The sequence below is a fragment of the Equus asinus genome, chromosome X (genome assembly GCF_041296235.1).
Source record: "Equus asinus isolate D_3611 breed Donkey chromosome X, EquAss-T2T_v2, whole genome shotgun sequence".
NCBI lineage: Eukaryota > Metazoa > Chordata > Mammalia > Perissodactyla > Equidae > Equus > Equus asinus.
In genome coordinates, this window is record NC_091820.1 from 124,399,213 (window position 1) to 124,418,859 (window position 19,647).

The 19,647-nt window shown below is 43.0% G+C and overlaps 1 long non-coding RNA gene across 1 annotated transcript; it reads left to right on the forward strand.

The window, feature by feature from the left end:
• Window positions 1–301: 301 nt before the first annotated feature.
• Window positions 302–19,092, forward strand: LOC139042791 (uncharacterized). Its single transcript, XR_011499924.1, has 3 exons — window positions 302–922; window positions 17,587–17,709; window positions 17,878–19,092. It is a non-coding gene; the product is annotated as an uncharacterized lncRNA (long non-coding RNA).
• Window positions 19,093–19,647: the final 555 nt, after the last annotated feature.

Genomic DNA, 19,647 nt, shown 5'->3' on the forward strand with positions numbered 1-19,647 from the left:
AGTGGTGAGGAACTTTGCTGAGTTCCATTTCTCGCAGCCAAGTTTGGATGGGAAAGAGTTCCCTAGGAGCCAGGATGTGGTATGCTGTGGGTGGGCCCGGGCTTGCTGGGAGAGAGTGGAGGCAGCGGGCATGTCCACATTTGGTGGTCGCTCTTGTCTCCCAGACCGCTGTGCGCCCTGGACTGCTGTGGTGGAGGGGTCCGGAGTTCGGTGGTTTCTGAAAACCATGAAATGCCTGCTTATTGCTCCACATTTCTGCTTTCTCATTTTCCTTAAACTCATTCTGCAACGGAGATGTTGTGTGGCCAGCCCTGAAGCAAAAAGATAACCGGTTAAGCAAGTTGCACTTTTTTTGTCCTTTCTTTCTTTCTTTCTTTTTTCCCAAGAACCACTGCCTCCCACACCAAAGTCTTCATTTCACGAGGTCACGGTTGCTTCACTTATTTCTGCTCTGCCGGAGCCTTAGACGCAGGCCTCTGGGGGGACTTACTCAGATCCATGTTTGTATTTATGGTTTCTGTCAAAGCCAATGTGCTTGCATGATGGAGTATGATCAAGTGGATTACTAAGAAGCTAGGAGGATTAGGCCTGGAGCCACAAGTGTAAACGCCTCCCCAGGGCTCCCTGATTCGCCCCCCACCCCGGCTCTGGGGTGCTGCTGGGGCTTTCCAGTAGACTCCTGGCTAACAAAGAGTCCCTGAGGGGGTAGTTTCAGTTGGGAGGCTCCTTGGCTCTTCGGAGAGTATCTTGCTCCAGAGGCCAGAATTTAAATTTGAGCTGTTCTCCACAGCCCGGAGTGAGGGGCGGGGCCTGGTCCTGCTGTGCTGGAGCGAGGACTTCTGTGTCATGGCACTCCCAAGGGAAACTGAGAGCCTCAGACCACTCAGAAGAGGTGGTGCAGAGAGAGAATGCTGGTCACGCCGTAAGTGTCTGTACTACATGCTTCTTCCTTAACAATATGCCCTTCGCACGTATGGTGATCTGGCCCACTGGACCCTTTCAAAGGGAGGAAGTATGTCTTCCATTGTCTGGGCAGCACCACACAGGGTCTCTTGGAGCAGAGGGCGCGTTGTGCCCTGAATCATCTACAACAATATGTGAAATAGCAAGCAAATGGGACTTTGGGGCATTTAGTTTTATGTTTTGAGCTTGGTGTCTCTTCTGGTAGTACTTAATAATCGAGTGGCCTTCGGCTGTGAATCCTCCAAGGGTTGGATCCCACAGGACTTCCATCAATCAGGCAGCATTTGAGGGAACTTGGGCTTTGTTTATAAGAAGTCTGGTCCTTGGGAGATGTCCAAGCTGGCATGGCTCGCCACCAAAGGGGGAGGGGGGAGGGGCTCTTTGCGAGAGAACTCTTTAGTTTGCAGTTTTAAAAAAAGAAAGGGGATGGCTTCAGAAATGTTTGTTGAAAAGCTCCGAACCTCGATTTCGATGCTGAGCGAGGGTGCAGTTCTGTTGGCGAGGGCTCCATCTTAGTATTCACAGCAGAGTCGAGCTGGCTTTAGCAGGTTGCTCACGTTCCTGTGGGCAGAGCTTCTGGAGGTGGAATGATGACTTTCTGTTCTTGCTGGGGGTGATATGGGGGTGGGGGTACGTGAGACATGGGGTGGGGAGTGGAGAGGTGGAAGGGTTGGAAGAGTTAGAGGCAGGGCAGCGATGGAATGCAGGGACTGTTAGGCGATATTCTTCTTCACTGCCCTCCAGAAAAGCTGAGACTGTTCAAAAGGGCCATTAGACCTCCGGGCAGCTTAGTCTTGTCCTGGGCCTCATCACTAGCCAGTGGTATGCTGGTTTTCATGAATGTTCACGTGACATCTATGTCCCAGGCCTTACCTGTCACCGATTAACCAGCCTGCGGCATCCATTGAAAGTTCCCTCAGCCGGCCATGGGGGGCTATTTTTCCTCCTTCCATATCAAGGGTCTGCCCCGTTTGGAAATTAAGAAAGAGAGGCTTCCTCAGTGTCCTCCTTTCGTGAATGCCAGAGGCAGTTGATGCTGGGAGAATGTAGGCCACAGCCCTTAGGGAAGCACTGATGACCTATCTTAGGCCCCAGCTGAGGCGCCACAGGTTCCTCACTTGGTTTGCTGCTTCCACTTGAGGACTGCCACTCTCCTCGGAGGGTTACTTTTGGTTCATTCATTCATCCCTTCATTCATTCATTGGTTCATTCATTCAATTCCTCCAACATGTCTTCCATCCAACGTTCATCCTACTATGTACCAAGCTTTAACCTAGAAGCCATGTTACAATGTGGGGCAAAACCAGACAAGGTCCCTGTTCCCGTGGAGCATACGCTTCTGCTGGGAAAGATAGACAATAAACAGACAAAAATGAAACACATGAACAAGGAAAATATCCAGGAGTGGCAAGTGCAACGGAGAGAATGAAAGTGGGGTGATGTGACAGAGTAACTGGGAGGCTAGCTCAGACAGGGTGGTCAGGGATAGCACCCATGAGGAGATGACCTTTAACCTGAGATCTGAAGGATGAGTAACCAGACTTTTAAAGATGAGGATGAGGAATATTCTGGTATAAGGGTGAGCTGGTGCAAAGAGTCTACTATGAGCTAGACACGTGGCATACAGAGGGAACCAAAAGAGGAGAGATCCCTGCCCTCCAGAGCTTCTAATGGAGGTGGAGTGATGGAAAATAGATAGGCCATTACGATGCAGTTAGATCAATGCTATGGCACAAAGAGTATGACACGAAGAGAGCTCTGGAGACACAGAGCAAGGGCCCCAGAGGCTGAGTGCAAGGGTCAGAGTAGGCTTCCCAGAGGAAGTGGCATTTAAGCTGTGACATGAAGGATGAGGACAAGTTAGCCAAGTCAACAGGGTGAAGATGAGGTGGGGAGAAGAACATATGTAAAGGGCCAGCACTCGCAGTGCACAAGCATACCTGAGGGACCAAGAAAAGTTCACAGAGTTTGAGGGAGGGGAAGGAGTCATGGGAAGGGACGCTGGAGAGCTAGACACGGGCATGTTATGGATTTGGGATTCGTATTCTGACGACAATGGAAGAACCATTAAACAGTGTTAAGCGGAGGAGAGACACAATCCAATTTATGTTTTGAAAAGACCATTGCTCTGGCTTTAGTGTGGAGAGCGGACTGTAGGCAAGCAAGAGTGGAGGCAGGAAGATGAGTTAGGAGATGGGGCCAGTCATCCCGGTGAGAGAGGATGTTGGCTTGCACGAGGGTGGAGACGCAGATAAGCGGACAGATTCATGAGATATTTAGAAGGTAAGACTGACAGGGCTTGATGAGGGATTTGTACATGGAGGTGAGCAAAGGAGAGAGAGGAGTCAATGACGCCTCCTGGAACTTTAGCCTGAGCAGCTGGATATCTGCTGATGCCATTTAAAGATATGGAGAGACAGAGTACAAGATTTGGTGAGGGCATGGAGGCAAGATGAAGAGCTCTGTTCTGAACACTGAGTTTGAAGAGATGTCCAGTAGACAGATGGAAATACTGGAGTCCAAAGCTCAGAAAAGAGTTCTGGTGTAGGAAGAGCTGTCAGTAGATGGGAGTTGTGGCAGTTGAGGCCTCGGGAGCAGAGAGGCAATGCCAAGGGAAACAGGCAGATACAGAATGAAGGCAGGGAAAAGTAGGGGGCCAGGGAGTGAGCCCTGAAGCCCTAATTGCCACATTTAGAGGTAGAGCAGAGGAGGAGGAGGAGCTAGTGAGATGGGGGAAATCCTGGGGTATCTTCACAGCAGCTGAGGGAGGAAAGCGTTTCAGGGAGGAGGGAGCTGTCGATGTATCTAATGCTGCTGCTGAGCATTGAGGCAGAGACAATAGAATGACTGCTGAATTGGGTACAGAAGGTCACTGGTTTCTTTGACAAGAGCTATTTCAGTAGAGGTGAGGGATTATGGAAGCCTGATCGGAGCCAGTGCAGAAAAGAACGGAATGTGAAAAGGTGGAGATAGGGCCCTGGAGGAAAGGCAACTTCTTGCAGGTTGGAGGGCAGCCCAAGACTGCACTCCTCCTCCACGGCTGTACATTCTTTGCTGGGAAACTAAGATTGAACCCTCAACTGTTCAGGCTGTTCAGGGAGAGTCACTTGGGTGAATTCTGTATTCATTCAACATGTAACTCCCAACACTCTCCTGAAGGAAACAAAGGGGCCACACTTGACGGAAATTGAAGACTCATAACTGGGTCTTCTGCCTTCGCAAAACCCCCTTGACAGAGCCTCTCATCCCCAATTAATACAGGCTCAACCTCTGTAAATGTTTTCTGTTCACCCCACTTTCCAGAGGCTTCATAAAAGGTCCTCCTGGATGCTGAGGAGGCAGCACACTCATGATAAAACTCATTCCTTCTTTTCCCACCATTTTCTAGCTGTCTATTATTAAATGCACTGTGTGGGCCCTGAGAATAAGGCACTGGAGGAGGCAAATTCAAGGAGTTTGCATTCTAGTGGAAGAAATGGACGATAAGGAAGTATGATGTTTTCAGATAGTGATGAGTGCATTAAAGAAAACGAAATAGAGTAATGAGATGCACAGTGATGGGAAGGAGAGGTCAGAGGAGGTCAGGATGGTCAGAGAAGAGTTCTCTGAAGGGGAGACATTTGAACTCCCCACAGGGCTGCACTTGTCTCCCTCCTCCCGAGAACAACTGTGTCTGCTGGGGCAGCCACCACAACCGCAACTTCTCCCCCTACTGCCGCCATGGCCACTTCAACTTTCATGAGCAAGAGTCTTCTACCCCTAGCTTCTCAGTTCCTTGACCTCCTTTCCTGACCTTGTTTGCCCCTAGCCCCACCTCAGCTGCTCAATATTATCACCATCATACCCTAGACCTGGGCATTACCAGTTTTTCTACCAAAACTTGCAATGTCTCATTGCAAGGCTAGATAGGAAACTAGCGTCTCCTATCTGTCCAGCTCACTCCCACTAGTGACCGCAACTATCTTCTGACCCCATGAGACTTCCCTTCCATTGATCCAACTACTTTTTCATATTTCCTCACCCCACTGCTGTCCTCTCTCCCTTCTTACTGAGCTTACATTCCGCACTCCGTCACTGTAACCACTCCCTTGCCTATGCTCCCTTGTTGCCCTTCTCATATCTGCATACTTACTTGGCAAAACCTCAAACCTGGAGAAGTTCACCTCTCTCCCTGCTCTGCACCTGCAGCTGCAGTGTGGCTGAAGGAAAATACCAAACCACAATATTCAGTCTCACTTTAAATTCTTGACCACTAACCACAAGTGAGTCCTTGCAGTTGCCTGGCAACCAAACTATTTCCCTAGATATTCACTCTCCAACTCTCTCCTCAAACCTCCAACACCTCTCCCCCCGTTTTCATTCTCAGGAGGTGATCTAATTTCTTATTTTATTGATAAAATAGAAGCAAGCAGAAGACGAAAAGAATTTCTGAAAGCTCCCACAACCAAATCTGTTACAATGGAAGAGGTGTGTGTTTCATATTGAAAGACAACTCTTCCGCTTCTTCACTAGATTCTCAGCCCTTATCACCTACGTAAGGACAGAGCTATAACAATTCTCCCCTCTCTCTTCTAAATTATTAATTTTTCTTACTCTACCAAATCATTCCCTTCACTGAACAAACATGTGTCTTGACCCACTTCCCTCACTGCTAACTGCCCCATTTTTCATTTTTCTCTTTCCTTTTACACTAAAGCTCTTTAAAAGAGTTGCCTATACCCATTGCCTCTGAACTCCCTCGTCCCATTCATACTTTCTCTCTCTCTCATTAAGTTATCATACATATGTGGAAAACATGCAGAAAGGCAGTTAGCAAGAAACGCACAGAGTTCTAGAGGACAGTGGAAATGGAAACTTTACAAAATTAAGACCAAAAGAGTCCTCCCTTAACAGTGGATTGGTTCTAGTGTCCAAGAGGAATATAAAAACATTAGAATAAAACATCTGATCTTGAGAATTCTTTAGAAATGTAATTCCCTGAAAGCTAAAAGACTTCCTAAGATGTACAATAAGAATTCCAGTTATACCAGCAAAAATTTCTAGACATCATAGGTATGGAAAAGGATAAGGCGATACATCAAGATTCTTCTATTGGATTTTTTTTTTAATTTATTTTTTACATCAGTTTTGGGTTCACAGCAAAATTAAGAGGAAGATACAGAGATTTCCCATATACCCACTAGCCCTCCATATGCATAGTCTCTCCCATTTATCAACATCCTCTACCAGAGTGGGGCATTTTCTACCATTGAATCTCCATTGACACATCACTATCACCCAAAGGCCATAGTTGACTTTAGTGTTCACTCTTGGTGTGGTGCATTCTATGGGTTTGGACAAATGTAAAATGAAATGTGTCCATCCTTATGGTATCTTACAGAGTATTTTCCTGTTTTAAAAATCCTCTTTGCTTCTCCTATTCATCACTCTCTACCCCTAACTCCTGGCAACCACTGTTCCTTTTGCTATCTACACAGTTTTGCTTTTTCCAGAATGTCATATGGTTGGAATCATACAGCAGGCAGCCTTTTCAGATTGTTAAGTGGCTTCTCTCACTTAGTAATATGCATTGAAAGCTCCTCCTTGTCTTTTCATGGCTGGATAGCTCACTTCTTTTTAGCACTGAATAATATTCCATTGTCTGGATTACCACAGTTTATTTATCCATTCACCTACTGAAGGACATCTTGGTTGTTTCCAAACTTTGGCAATTATGAATAAAGATTTACAAACATCCATGTGCAGGTTTTTATATGACATAAATTTTCAGCTCCCTTGGGTAAAATATCAAGGAATGTGATTGCTAGATCATATGGTAAGAGTATGTTTAGTTTTGTAAGAAACCACCAAACTATCTTTCAAGGTGACTGTACCATTTTATCTTTCAACCAGCAATGAATAAGGGTCCCTGTTGCTCCACATCCTCGTCAGCATTTGGTGTTGTCAGTTTTCCAGATTTTGGCCATTCTAATAAGTGTATAGTTATATCTCTTTGTTGTTTTAATTTTCATTTCCCTGATGACATATGACGTGGAGGATCTTTTCATATGCTTACTGACCATCTGTGTATCTTCTTTGGTGAGGTGTCTGTTAAGGTCTTTGGCCCATTTCTTAATCTGGTTGTTTGTTTTCTTACTGTTGAGCTTTAAGAGTTCTTTATATATTTTGGATAACAGTCCTTTATCAGATGTGTCTTTTGCAAATATTTTCTCCCAGTCTGTGGCTTGTCTTCTCATTCTTTTGACATTTGACTTTTGCAGAGCAGAAGTTTTTAATTTTAATAAACTCCAGCTTATTCATTATTGTTTTCGTGGATCGTGACTTTGATGTTGTGTCTAAAAAGTCATAGCCGTACCCAAGGTCATCTAAGTTTTCTCCTGCATTATCTTCTAGGAGTTTTATAGTTAGAACTTTTTTATGTAAGTCTGTGATTCATTTTGAGTTAATTTTTGTGAAAGGTGTAAGGTCTGTGTCTAGATTCATGTTTCTGCTTATTGATCTCCAATTTTTCCAGCACCATTTGTTGAAAAGACTATATCTGCTCCATTATATTGCCTTCGCTCCTTTGTCAAAGATCAGTTGATTATATTTAGGTGGGTCTCCTTCTAGGCTTCCTATTCTGTTCCCTTAATCCATTTGTCTATTCTTTTTCCAATACCACACTGTCTTGAGTACTGTAGCTTTATAGTGAGTCTTAAAGTAGGGTAGTGTCAGTCCTCCAACTTTGTTCTCCTTCCATATTGTATTGGCTATTCTGCGTCTTTCACCTGTCCATACAAACTTTAGAATCAGTTTATATCCACAAAATAACATGCTGAGATTTTGATTGGGATTGTATTGAATCTATAGGTCAAGTTGGGAAGAACTGACATCTTGACAACATTGCATCTTCTTATCCATGAACATGCAACACCGCTCCATTCAATTAGTTCTGGATTTTGTTGCCTCCATCTCTTTTTTGTTCTTTAATTTGTTTTTGTTTTTGTTTTTTTTGGAAAAAAAACTGGTTGTTTATCCTGTAGAATCCTCCACATTCTCTAGTTTACTGAACGCATCCCTGTAGTTTCATTTAACATGCTCCTCTGTCTCCTGTATTTTCTATACATTGGAAGTTGAATCTAGAGACTTAACAAGATTTGGTTTGAATTTTTTTTAGCAAGACCACTTCATTGATGGTGGTGTGTGTTTCCATTAGGAGGTACAGAAATGTGATAATGTCTCTTTGTATGATGTTAGCAGCTATTGCAAATATTGCTAATCTAATGCATACTTTTCCTTGAGGATTTCAAAGTGGTGATATTAGAATTCTATCATAGCACCTTCACCTATTAGCTGGAAATACTTCTATAAAGAGAAATGTCCTCTTATCTACTATACGGTTTTATAGTGATATCATTTCTATAGAAAGGCAGGAGGAGTGCTTCATTCCTTCCCCCTATTTACCAGTTTTCAGAATAATGAATTGGCTCCCTAGCATCCTCCAACAGTGACCAATGGGTTTTTCCCCACATCTCACTCCAGTCAAGCTTTCGCCTCCACCATTCCACCTAAATGGCTCTTGTCAAGGTCATCAGTGATCTTCATGATGTAAATCCAATGATATAGCCTCAACCTAGGTTAAGTCTCAGCAGCATTTGACACACTTCAATTGAAACATTTTTTTCTCTCTTGCCTTCCAGGACTATCTACTTTCCTGGTTTTCTTCCCACCTCACTCAGTCTCCCTTGTTGGTTCTTCCTCTTCTCTCTGACTTCTTTTTTCAATTGAGATATAATTCACATACCACAAAATGTATCCTTTTATAGTGTACAATGAAGTGGTATATTCACAGAGTTGGCAATCTTCACAATGATCTAATCCCAGAACATTTTCATTGCCTCAAAAAGTAACCCCTTATCCATTAACAGTCACTGTCCATCCCCACCCCCAGCCTCTAACAACCCTGGATCTAATCTACTTTCTGTCTCCATGGATTAGCCTGTTCTTCTCCTGACTTCATAACATTGGAGCGCTCCAGGGCTTGGTTCCTCTTCCTCTTTATGTGTCCTTACTCCTTGGTGATCTCATACAGTTCCATGGCTTTAAATACAATTCGTAAACTGATAACACCAGCATGGACCTCTCCCCTGAATTCTAGACTTGGATATCCAACTTCCTACTTAATCTATCCACAATGATGTCTAATAGACATCTCAAACTTAACATGGTCAAAGCAAGCTGCCAATCTCCTAGAATCTGCTCCGCCTGTATAGTCTCACATTATGACAATCCCATCCTTCCAGTTGCTCAGGCACCAAAGCTTTGCAGTCATCTTTGACTCCTCTCCTTCACTCACAGCCCACATTTACCAAGTCAGGAAATCCTGTTCACTCTAAATTCAAAATATATCCAGAATCTGGCCATGTCTCACAATCTCCACTGCTGTTACTCTTGTCCAAGCCACCGTCATCTCTCATCTGGTTGTTTCAATAATCTCCCCGCTACTATCCTTGTGCCTTCTATGGTTTTCATCCAAGAAAAGGATGATTCTTTAAATATTTAAGTCGGATAATGATGATGGCATTATATAATAATACCTATTACATATATAGCACCTGCTACACACCAGGCGCTACAAGGCCTGACATGATCTGGCCCTGATTTCTTCTCTGACCTCATTTCTTACTACTCACCTTGTCATTCATACCACTCTACACTGGCCTCCCTCTGTTCTGAACACCCCACACATGCTTCTGTCTCAGGGCTTTTGCATTGCTATTCCCTCTGCTGGAAACATACTTCTGCCAGATATCCTCATGGCTCGTGGCTCGCGGCTCACTCATTCACTTCCTTCAGGTCTTTGCTTACATGCTATCATCTTAGGTGACCACCCCATCAGAGCCTGCAGCCCCACACTCGGTCCCAGCACTCCCTATTCACCTTCCCTGCAGCATTTTTCTCCATAGCAATTATCGCCTTCTGACAAACTACACATTTTACTTATTTATTTTGTTTACTGTTTCTTTCCCTTCAGTAGATTTAAGATCTATCAGTGAAGGGATTTGGGTTTCTTTATTCACTGCTGTATTCCCAGCACTTAGAACAGTGCTTTGCTAATAGGTGCTCAATAAATATTTGTTAAATGAGTAATAATGCCAGGTACCGATTAACAGACACAAACAGTGCGGCTAGACTCCTTACATTCATGATACCACCTAGTTTTCAAAAAAATTCTCGGAGGTTGTATGATATCCATATTTTGCAGATGAGGAAACTGATGAGTTAAGTGAATTGCTCAAAGTCACACATCTGGTAGGTGCTGGAACTCCAAATCCAGCTTCCATGGGGTCACATTGTGGCTTCTCTTGCCTCCTCTCAAGGTGCCTTGTCTCAAAAGAATATCATTCTATGAGTATCTCTGGCCTCTCAATACAAACACGTAAGTGGGACCCAGATAATGACGTTTACGTTTTAGAAGTTGTCCCAAAGTAGGCTGTGCTTTGCGGGTTTATTTTTCTTTCAAGGTTTTGCATCTTTGGAGCTACAGCCACAAAGAAGAAACTTGGTTCTGCTCAGACTCCAGAGATGATGGAACTGACATACGCATCAGTGGGAAAGAACAATGTGATGGAAGCCGGAGACGAATTATTTTCTGGAGTGAGAATTGTGTACAGCAGAGGCAATTTATCATGTCACATCATCACTGAAATTATCTTCCTACTTCCTGCCAGCCCATCAGAAGCCGTGCTTCAGTGGCTTCCTTAGTGTTATTTAAGCAAATGAAATATGCTTGCTTCTAGCTTTATCTGTTTACGTAATTTTTGTACTGCCTCAGTAAGAGAATGTGTATTAATAACCTTGTATACTTTATAGATAGTCATAGATATTTATGACAATATTTTTGCAGCCGTATGATAAAATAAGCATTGCATTCCAGACAGGGTCAGATCGACCAACACTTGCTGGCATAATCCTTTATATTTGATGCCAACTCTACTAAATTAAATACAGTTAAAGCGAAATCACTTTATCATGAGCATAAAGATCTGGTGGGTTTTCCACGTAGCTGGAGGGGCAAAGGGAGTGTGGTTGAAGAGGATTTTCTTCAAAGGGTCATAACAAGATGTTTTCCATGCCGCTTGACAGAGGCAAGATTTTGAAATGGGTAGCTGCATAAATGAACTGGAGAGTCTAGACAGCATTTGAAACTGATGTCTTCTGAAAAGATAACGTTGAGGGTTAACATTGGCTCCATTTTACAGAGGTGCCTCAGGGAACATGTAACAAGCTTACCTTCTATTTCTGGTCCATTTCTAGTTTAAAATATTTGATGCTTTACCTTTACAGGCATCCCCACTGACAACTTTTAAGAGCTTGCAAAGGGATAGTAATGTTTGAACATAGATATTAGCACATTTCCTTTCCCATTGTCTTTGAGCTTCCACCTTCCTTCCCTTCAGTGCCGTTCTTTGCTTCTTCACCTCCGGAAAGAGGCACTATGCAGCAGGAGTCCTCTGAGCGCTATCCAGCCTGTGGTCATTGAGCGACTGCTTAAACTCTTCCGTGCCGACCATCTCTCCTTCTTTGTCAGGGCCCCGGGTATTAGGAGGGTCCTTCCTGATACAGAAGCCAAGACAGCTTCACCATCACACCCACCTGCTCGTAGCTCTGCCCTCGGGAGTGAACAGATACACCCTCTTCCATATGCCAGCCCTTCCAATATTCAAAATAAAAAAACCTTCTGTGTCCGTCCTTAGTTGTTTGTCTCAAGCTCCTCCACAGATGGCAGGGTTGCTTCTCTATCCTCACTCTTGGCCTCTGAATCCTCCTAAATTTACCAACAACTTTCAAAGAGTTTTGCATCTGGTCTCTAAATCTAAGTTCAGTTATAAAGAAAACAACTAATTTCACTTTTACTCAACATTAAAGACTATTGTCTAAGTTAGAAAGCTAGTTCCAAGGCTTTATTTTCCTAGTTAAGAGTTCTTTCTACAACTCCATTCTGTCCTCCATGACAGAATTAAGATCCAAAGAGATTTGGAAACGATAGGCTGGAATCAACAAGAGGAAATACTTTGCATCTGCTAAAGCAGCTTAAATTACATGTGCTTTTCAAATTGCCGTGTCATGTGGCTGACTCATATAGAACTTGTGGTCAACTGAAGCCCCCATGTCTTTCTCCATGCTGCCAAATCAAGTCTTCCTCATGCTCCACTTTGAGATTGTTAGACATTAAAGATCATCTTGTTGGTCCCAAATCATTCTTCTAGCCTGCCTGGATCTTTTTATTAAACATTTTTTTTACTAAGGTATAACTTAAGTGCATGTGTCTTAAATGTACACCTTGATCTTCACGCACAAACACACACATCCCTGTAACCACTACTCAGATTAAGAAATAGAATGTTACCAGCACCCAGAAGTCTCCCTTGGGCCTCTTTCCAGTCAATAACTCCCACCCCAAAGTAACTACCATCCTGATTTCTGACGCTGCAGATTAGTTTTGCCTGTTTTTAATTTCATATAGATGAAATAATATAGGATCTATTTGTTTGTGAATGACTCTTTTTGCTCATCATGATGTCTTTGAGATTCATTCTTACTGTTTTGCTCATCCATTATGTCTATGCGATTCATCTATCCTGTTGCATGTAGCAGTAGATTATTCTTTTGCATTGCTAAGTAGTAGTCCATTGAATGGACGTACCATAATTTTTTTATCCATTCTCCTGTTGAAGGAAATTTCAGTTGTTTCCAATTTCAGGCTAATATAAATAATGATGTTATGAACATTCTTGTCTATGACTTGGTGGATACATGGATTTATATTAGGTCTAAACCCAGAAGGATATTTGCTGAGTCATAGAGTATATGTGTGTTTAGCTTTAGTATACACTGTCAAACATTTTTAAAAGGTGATTGTGGCAATTTACGCTCTGTGATGGTCAGTTTTATGTGTCCTTGGCTAGGCTACAGTCCCCAGCTAGTCAATCAAACACTAGTCTCCATGTTGCTATGAAAATATTTCCTAGATATGATGAAAGTCCATAATTAGTTGATTTGAAGTGAAGGGACATTATCCTAGATAATCTGGGTAGGCCCGATTCAATCAAGTGAAATGCCTTAAGAGAAGAGCTGAGGTTTCCCTGAAGAAGAAGAAATGCTGCCTGTGGACAGCAGCTTCAGCTCATGATGGAGAGTTCCAGACTGCCCTTTCTGTTGGTCCATCCTATGGATTTCAGACTTGTCTAACCAACCCCCACAATCTCATAAGCTAATTTCTTGCAATAAATCTCAATATATATTTCATACTGGTTCTGTTTCTCTGATTGAACCCTGACTGATACATATTTTGCACCAGGAGAGTGCTGCTATAACAAATACATAAATATGTGGAAGTGACTTTGGAATTGGGTAATGGGTGGAGGCTAGAAGAATTTTGAAAAGCATAATAGAAAAATCCTACATTGGCTTGGATAAACTGTTGATAGAAATATGAATGTTAATGATTCTGCCAGGGAGGGCTCAGGAGGAAGTCAGGAGCATGGTAGAGAAAGCCATCCTTTCTTATCTTAGAAAATTCATATGTCATCATAAAGAGAATGTTGGTAGGCTCCTTTATCGTTTTCATTTTTCAAATGCAGATAAATCAAAATGTAATTCTAAAAAATGTTCGAGTGATCCACAGGAAGGGAGGAAAAAAGAAACAGAGAGGACAAAGAGAAAACAAATAATAAAATGGGAGCCTTACATCCTGACATATCAATAATCATATTAAATGTAAATGGCCTAAACATATCAATTAAAAGAAGGAGACTAGAAGAGTGAATTAAAAAGCATAACCCAACTACATGCTCTCTACAAGAAACTGACTTCAAACACAACATAAGTAGATAGAAAGTAAAAGGATAGGAAAAGGTACATTGTGCACTCGTTAATTTTTAAAAAGTAGGAGTGACTGTATTAATATCACATAGAGTAGACTTCAGACCAAAACCAAAAACTTGCCAGGTAGAAGAGGGAAATTACATAATGATAAAAGGATCAATCCACCAAGAAGACACAGTGTTTCTAAATGTGTATTCATCAAATAACATAGCTTCAAAATAAATGAGGAAAAAACTGATAGAGCTGAAAGAAGAAATAGAAAATTCACAACTATAGTTAGGGACTTCAACACCCTACTCTCAGCAATTGACAGAACAATCAGAAAGTCAGTAAGCAGATAGAACTCAACAACATCATTAACCAACAGTATTTAATTGACATTTTAGAACACGTCACACAATAACAGTTGATACACATTCTTTTCAAGTGCCAATTCACTAAGATAGGGTCTATCTCTGGCCATAAAACAAACCTCAACAAATTTAAAAGAATTCAAATCACACAGAGCACGTTCTCTAGCCACAATGGAATAAAACTAGAAACTAACACAAAGATAAGAGAAAAATCTCCAAACACCTGGAAACTAAGCAACACACTTTGAAATAATCCATGGCTCAAAGAAGGGGGCTCAAGGGAAATCAATACATTGAACAAAATGACAATGAAAGTCCAACACATCAAAATTTGTGGGGCACAACTACAGCAGAGCTGAAGGGAAATTTATAGCATGAAATCATACGTTAGAAAAGAGAAAATGGGGGCTGGCCTGGTGGTACAGAGGTTAAGTGCACATGTTCTGCTTCGGGGGCCCGGGGTTCGCCGGTTCAGATCCTGGGTGCAGACATGGCACTGCTTGGCTAAAGCCATGCTGTGGTAGCCGTCCCACATAAAAAGCAGAGGAAGATGGGCATGGACGTTAGCTCAGGGCCAGTCTTCCTCAGCAAAAAGAGGAGGATTGGCAGCAGTTAGCTCAGGGCTAATCTTCCTCAAAAAAAAATAAAATAAAATAAAGTAAAAAAAGAAAAGAGAAAATGTCTCAAATTGATAGTATAAGTGCCCATTCAAATTGAAATGGAAAGGCAAGAACTTAAAATAGCTTAAAAGAATTTTGAAAAAGAAGAATGAAATGAGAGAGATCATTCAGCCCAATGTAAGCCTTACTATGGTTATCAAGACAGTGTGGTATTGGTGGAGGGATAGACACACAGACTGGTATTTAGCTGGAATAGGGCAGATATTGTCAAAAAGAGTTTCTGTTCTGTTAGGCTATCCTTTTTGTGGTCCTTTGAGTAGCGAGAGCAGACCCTCCTTGGAGCTTTTTTTCTTCTGTGCCTGTTGGTGGTTCCGTGTTGCAGCCTTCTGTCTTGTCTGGGGTTTTTTAGTCGTAAGAGGAACTCTTCCATCTCGATTGAACAAGGAAGTCAGATTTCTCTCTGGGTCTTTTTGAACCCAATTCTGTCACGCAAGTTATTTAACCATCCCTTCCAAGCTGTATGCCACTGCCAAATTCAATTAATCTGCCTTCTAGTTTTTATTCCAGTTATTGACAGGAGATATTGAGCAGAAGAAGGGGATAAGGAGTCTGCTCCATGTTTCCTTTCACTTGTTGTGCTTTATTCCCAGTCTATCTCTGGCCTCTTACAGTTTCCTGGCTGACACCTCCGATTCTACACATTGGTTCCAGTTTGTCTATTCCATGATTATTTCATTTCTATGAATTTATTCCTGGCCCGCCACAAAATAGGCCTGCTAAGCAACCCCCATTTGCAGGTAAAATATACGAAAGAGCTCTTGTTTACATAAAAATAATCTGGCGATGATGGCTATATATATTAACATAAGGGAGCACTATTTGACCCAGGGGATCTTTTTCTTCCTCCTCACTCTTCTTTTCTCTGAACTCAAGTCAGATATGGAGCACAGAAGCCATTCAGACTGCCAAGGAATGCTCACAATGGGATGTATCTTCATTTATTATCAGAGATTTTTTTCAGAATCTGTCATTGATGATGAATTACTATATGCCAGACGCTGTGCTAAGAATTTTGTGTATACCCTCTCTAATCCTCACAGTAGTGCTATGAAGTAGAAAGTATTACTAAACCATTTTTCAAAGAATGAAACTAAGGCACAGAAGGGATAAAACTTTCCCAAAGTCACACAGCCAGGATTTGAACCCAAGTCTCTATAACTAGAGATCCCAAACTCTTAGCCGTGATGTTCTATTGCCTTCCTTAATGACTTTGCAATGAAGGGATGTGATCCTTGACTTGGCATAACCAACCGACATAGCTGACTATATTAATTCACACTAAGCCATTGCCTCCCACTGCTGCCTTAGCACAAATTCCTTTTTCTGGTTAGGCCAAACATGGAGCGGGGCCATAGGGTACGGGGAGGTTTGGGGAATTTTGATTAGGAGGAGCAAAGGAATATGGCACCACAGGGATAGTAAAAGCCTGGATTATGAGCCACGGTCCTGGGGTGGTAGGCCGACCAGGGCACTGAAGGAGCAAGTGCAGCCTGGGGCTAAGCATGCGAAGAGGACTGGGCAGAGAGTGAGCAGACCTCAGTTTTAATCTCAGCTGTCAGTAACAAGCTGTGTGACTGGGTGAATAACTTGCCTCTCTGAATCTCAACTTTGTCATCTGTCATTGACATGGTTTGAGTATCAAAGGGTACACACAAGTGTCCTGTGGGCTGAAGAAGGCCAGCAGACATGTTTTGTTTAGATAGCTCACTGTTATAAAAAATGTTGATTTTAAATACTTTTAGGCAAGGTATATGCTTTCCAGATCAGCAAGGCTCCATCACGCTCTCTGTTTCACCCCAAGGCAGTTGCACTCTTAGTTCACCCGCCAGCTCCTAAAGGCATATTGGATTTTGACTACTGGCCTGGCCCCTCCATTCAGCCTCCTGAAGAGATGTCCAACCCCAAACTTCTATGCATATTATGTTCATTGCGAAGTAAACTAAGTCTGCCCTCGCAGACCCAGCCTGGTGAAGAAGGAGTCCTGGCCAAGAATCAGAAGGGTTTTAGGCCCACATCTGACACACAACTGGGTGATCTCAGGCAAGTCAGCTAACTTCTCTGATTTTGGTTGCTCATCGGTGAGATAACATGCTCTGCCATGCTCACGGAGTCATTGTGGAAACCAAATAGTATAAATAATATGAAAAAAACTGAAAGCTAAGAGATTCCTCAGATGTGAGGGATTAGCAATTAGTTACTACTGCTCTTCTGCCAATAGACAACAGCATAGAAGTGCCTATTGATTATGGTAGGCATCTTCCTGTTGGGCTGCAGAGTCCATTCTGATGGGTTGGTACCTGCACCAGGTCAGTTGTTAAATATTTTGAGTATCACCACAGTGGTTGTCTGGAATGAGAGACAAATACCCAGTTGTCTAAATGCAAACCTATTGGATATACTTTATAATACTTCAGTGCAAGAATTTATACACACCTGGGACCGGCCCAGTGGCACAGCGGTTGGGTGCTCACGTTCTGCTTCGGCGGCCCGGGGTTTACCGGTTCGGATCCCAGGTGCGGATGGCACCACTTGGCACGCCATGCTGTGGTAGGCGTCCCACATATAAAGTAGAGGAAGATGGGCATGGATGTTAGCTCAGGGCCAGCCTTCCTCAGCAAAAGGAGGAGGATTGGCAGCAGTTAGCTCAGGGCTAATCTTCCTCAAAAAAAAAAAAAGAATTTATACACACCTAATTTGACTTTGTTTCTATTCCTCCTTTGTAGGCTCTGAGGTGTTTGAGAAAGACTAGGATTCATGAGAAGTGTGGAACCCAAGTGCGGTTGAGATGGTCATGGGAGGACTATGACTCTCTTAATGTCACGTCACCAACTGTATTGGGTTGAATGGTGAGCCCCCAAAAGACATGTCTACCTTCTAGCTTTTAGAACCTGTGAGTGTGACCTTATTTGGAAAAAGGGTCTTTGGAGATGTAGTTAAATTAGGAGTCCCAAGATAAGGTCATCCTGGATCATCCAGGTGGGCTTTAAATCTACTAACAAGTATCCTTATATAAGGCAGATGAGAAGACAGATACAAGGAGGAGAGGAGAAAGCCGTGTGAAGACAGAGGCAGAGACTGGAGTGACGCAGCCACAAGTCAGGGAACACCTGAAGCCACCAGAAGCTGGAGGAGGCAAGGAAAGATTCTCCCCTAGAGGCTTTGGCCCCGCCTGACACCTTGATATTGGACTTGTGGCCTGGAGAACAGAATAAATTTAGGTTGTCTTAAGCCACCAAGTTTGAGGTCATTCGTTACAGCAGCCATCAGAAAGTAACCCACCACTATCTCTTCTCATTGAGAAGATACGTTCACTAGAGTCCATGCCCTGCTTAGAACACCATGACATTACACTCTTGATATTTGTTGTACTTTTAAGTTTTAAACTGTATGCCATGTCTCTTTTTTTTTTTTCTTACCGTTCAAGCTATGAAAATGTTTCATTTCACCCCACGAAAAAGGCTTTGGCATTATTCAATACTGTGTTTTCAACTACGGGGATGCATCATGAAATGTAGCAGAAATGGCACAGGCGTTGCAGTCAGACAGACCCTGGTTCCCGTCCCTCCTGTTCAACCAGCTGACTGACCTTTGGCAAATCTCTTAGCCTCAGTAGCTTCATGTGTACAATTGGGTTAACACCACCTTCCTTGCAGGGTTATTGTGAGCATTAGAGATAATGAGCCCATGGGAGGGGTGCAATAAACAACAGCTCTTGACACTCGGGAAAGGTTATTCGTGTTGGATGTTGAACATACGCGAAGCTCCCTGTCTTCCTGAGTCCATGATCTTCTTATTTTTGTAGCTGGTGGTCCTGCTCCAAAGCTCAGCAATGCCTCTCACCACTCTCCTTACTCATGCTGTTGCAGCCACTCTGGCTTCTGTGCTGTTCCTCAAAAATGTCCAGCACGCTCCATTCTCATGGCCTTCGCACTTGCTGTTCCCTCTGTCTAGAACACTCCCAAATATCCGCGTGACTTACTCCCTTACTTCATTCAGGTCTCTGCCCAAATGTACCGTCTTATCCAGGAGGCCTTTCCTCACCACCCAAACAGCACACCTCCCCATTCCTTTCCATCACCTTGACCTGCTTTATTTTTATTTAAAGGCGTTGTCACCACCCGACATACGTGTTTGTGTATTATATATCTTCCTCTATTAGAATGTAAGCTCAAGGAAGGAGGCGCAAAGATTTGTCTGTTTTGGACCTGCTGTATCCCCGGTGCCTAGAACAGTATGTGCTCAATAAATATTTGTTAAATGAATGAATGAGTACATAGTCTAGCTGAGTAGAGAAGTAAACATTTAATTACAATGCAGTGTAACGAGCGCTATGATGTGTTTGTATGGGGTGATATGGGGGCCCCTAGTCTGGCTGGGGAGTGGAGTGGGGGTAAAAATTATTAATGGAAGCTTCTTGGAGAAAGTAACATCTCAACTGAATCCTGCAGAATAAATAAGAGTTTCCAGATCTAGAAGGTGGGGAAAGGACGTTCCAGGGAGATAAAACAGTGTTGCACAGCCCTACAGACCAGAGATTTCAGAAATTTCAGATAGTTCAGTGTGACAGAAAGGAAGAAATGAGGGAGAGAAGGAAGGAAGTATGGAGGGAGGGAGGGAAAGAGGGAGCAGGAGAGGAAAGGAAGAAGGGGGGAAGAAAGAAATAAAGGATGGAAAGAAGTCTATGCTTTCAAGGAGCCCGCAATTTAGTACCAGGGAATAATCTTGTAAACAATGAAAATACAGTTGATGAGATCGGTGGTAGAGATATTTTCAGGGTACTGTAG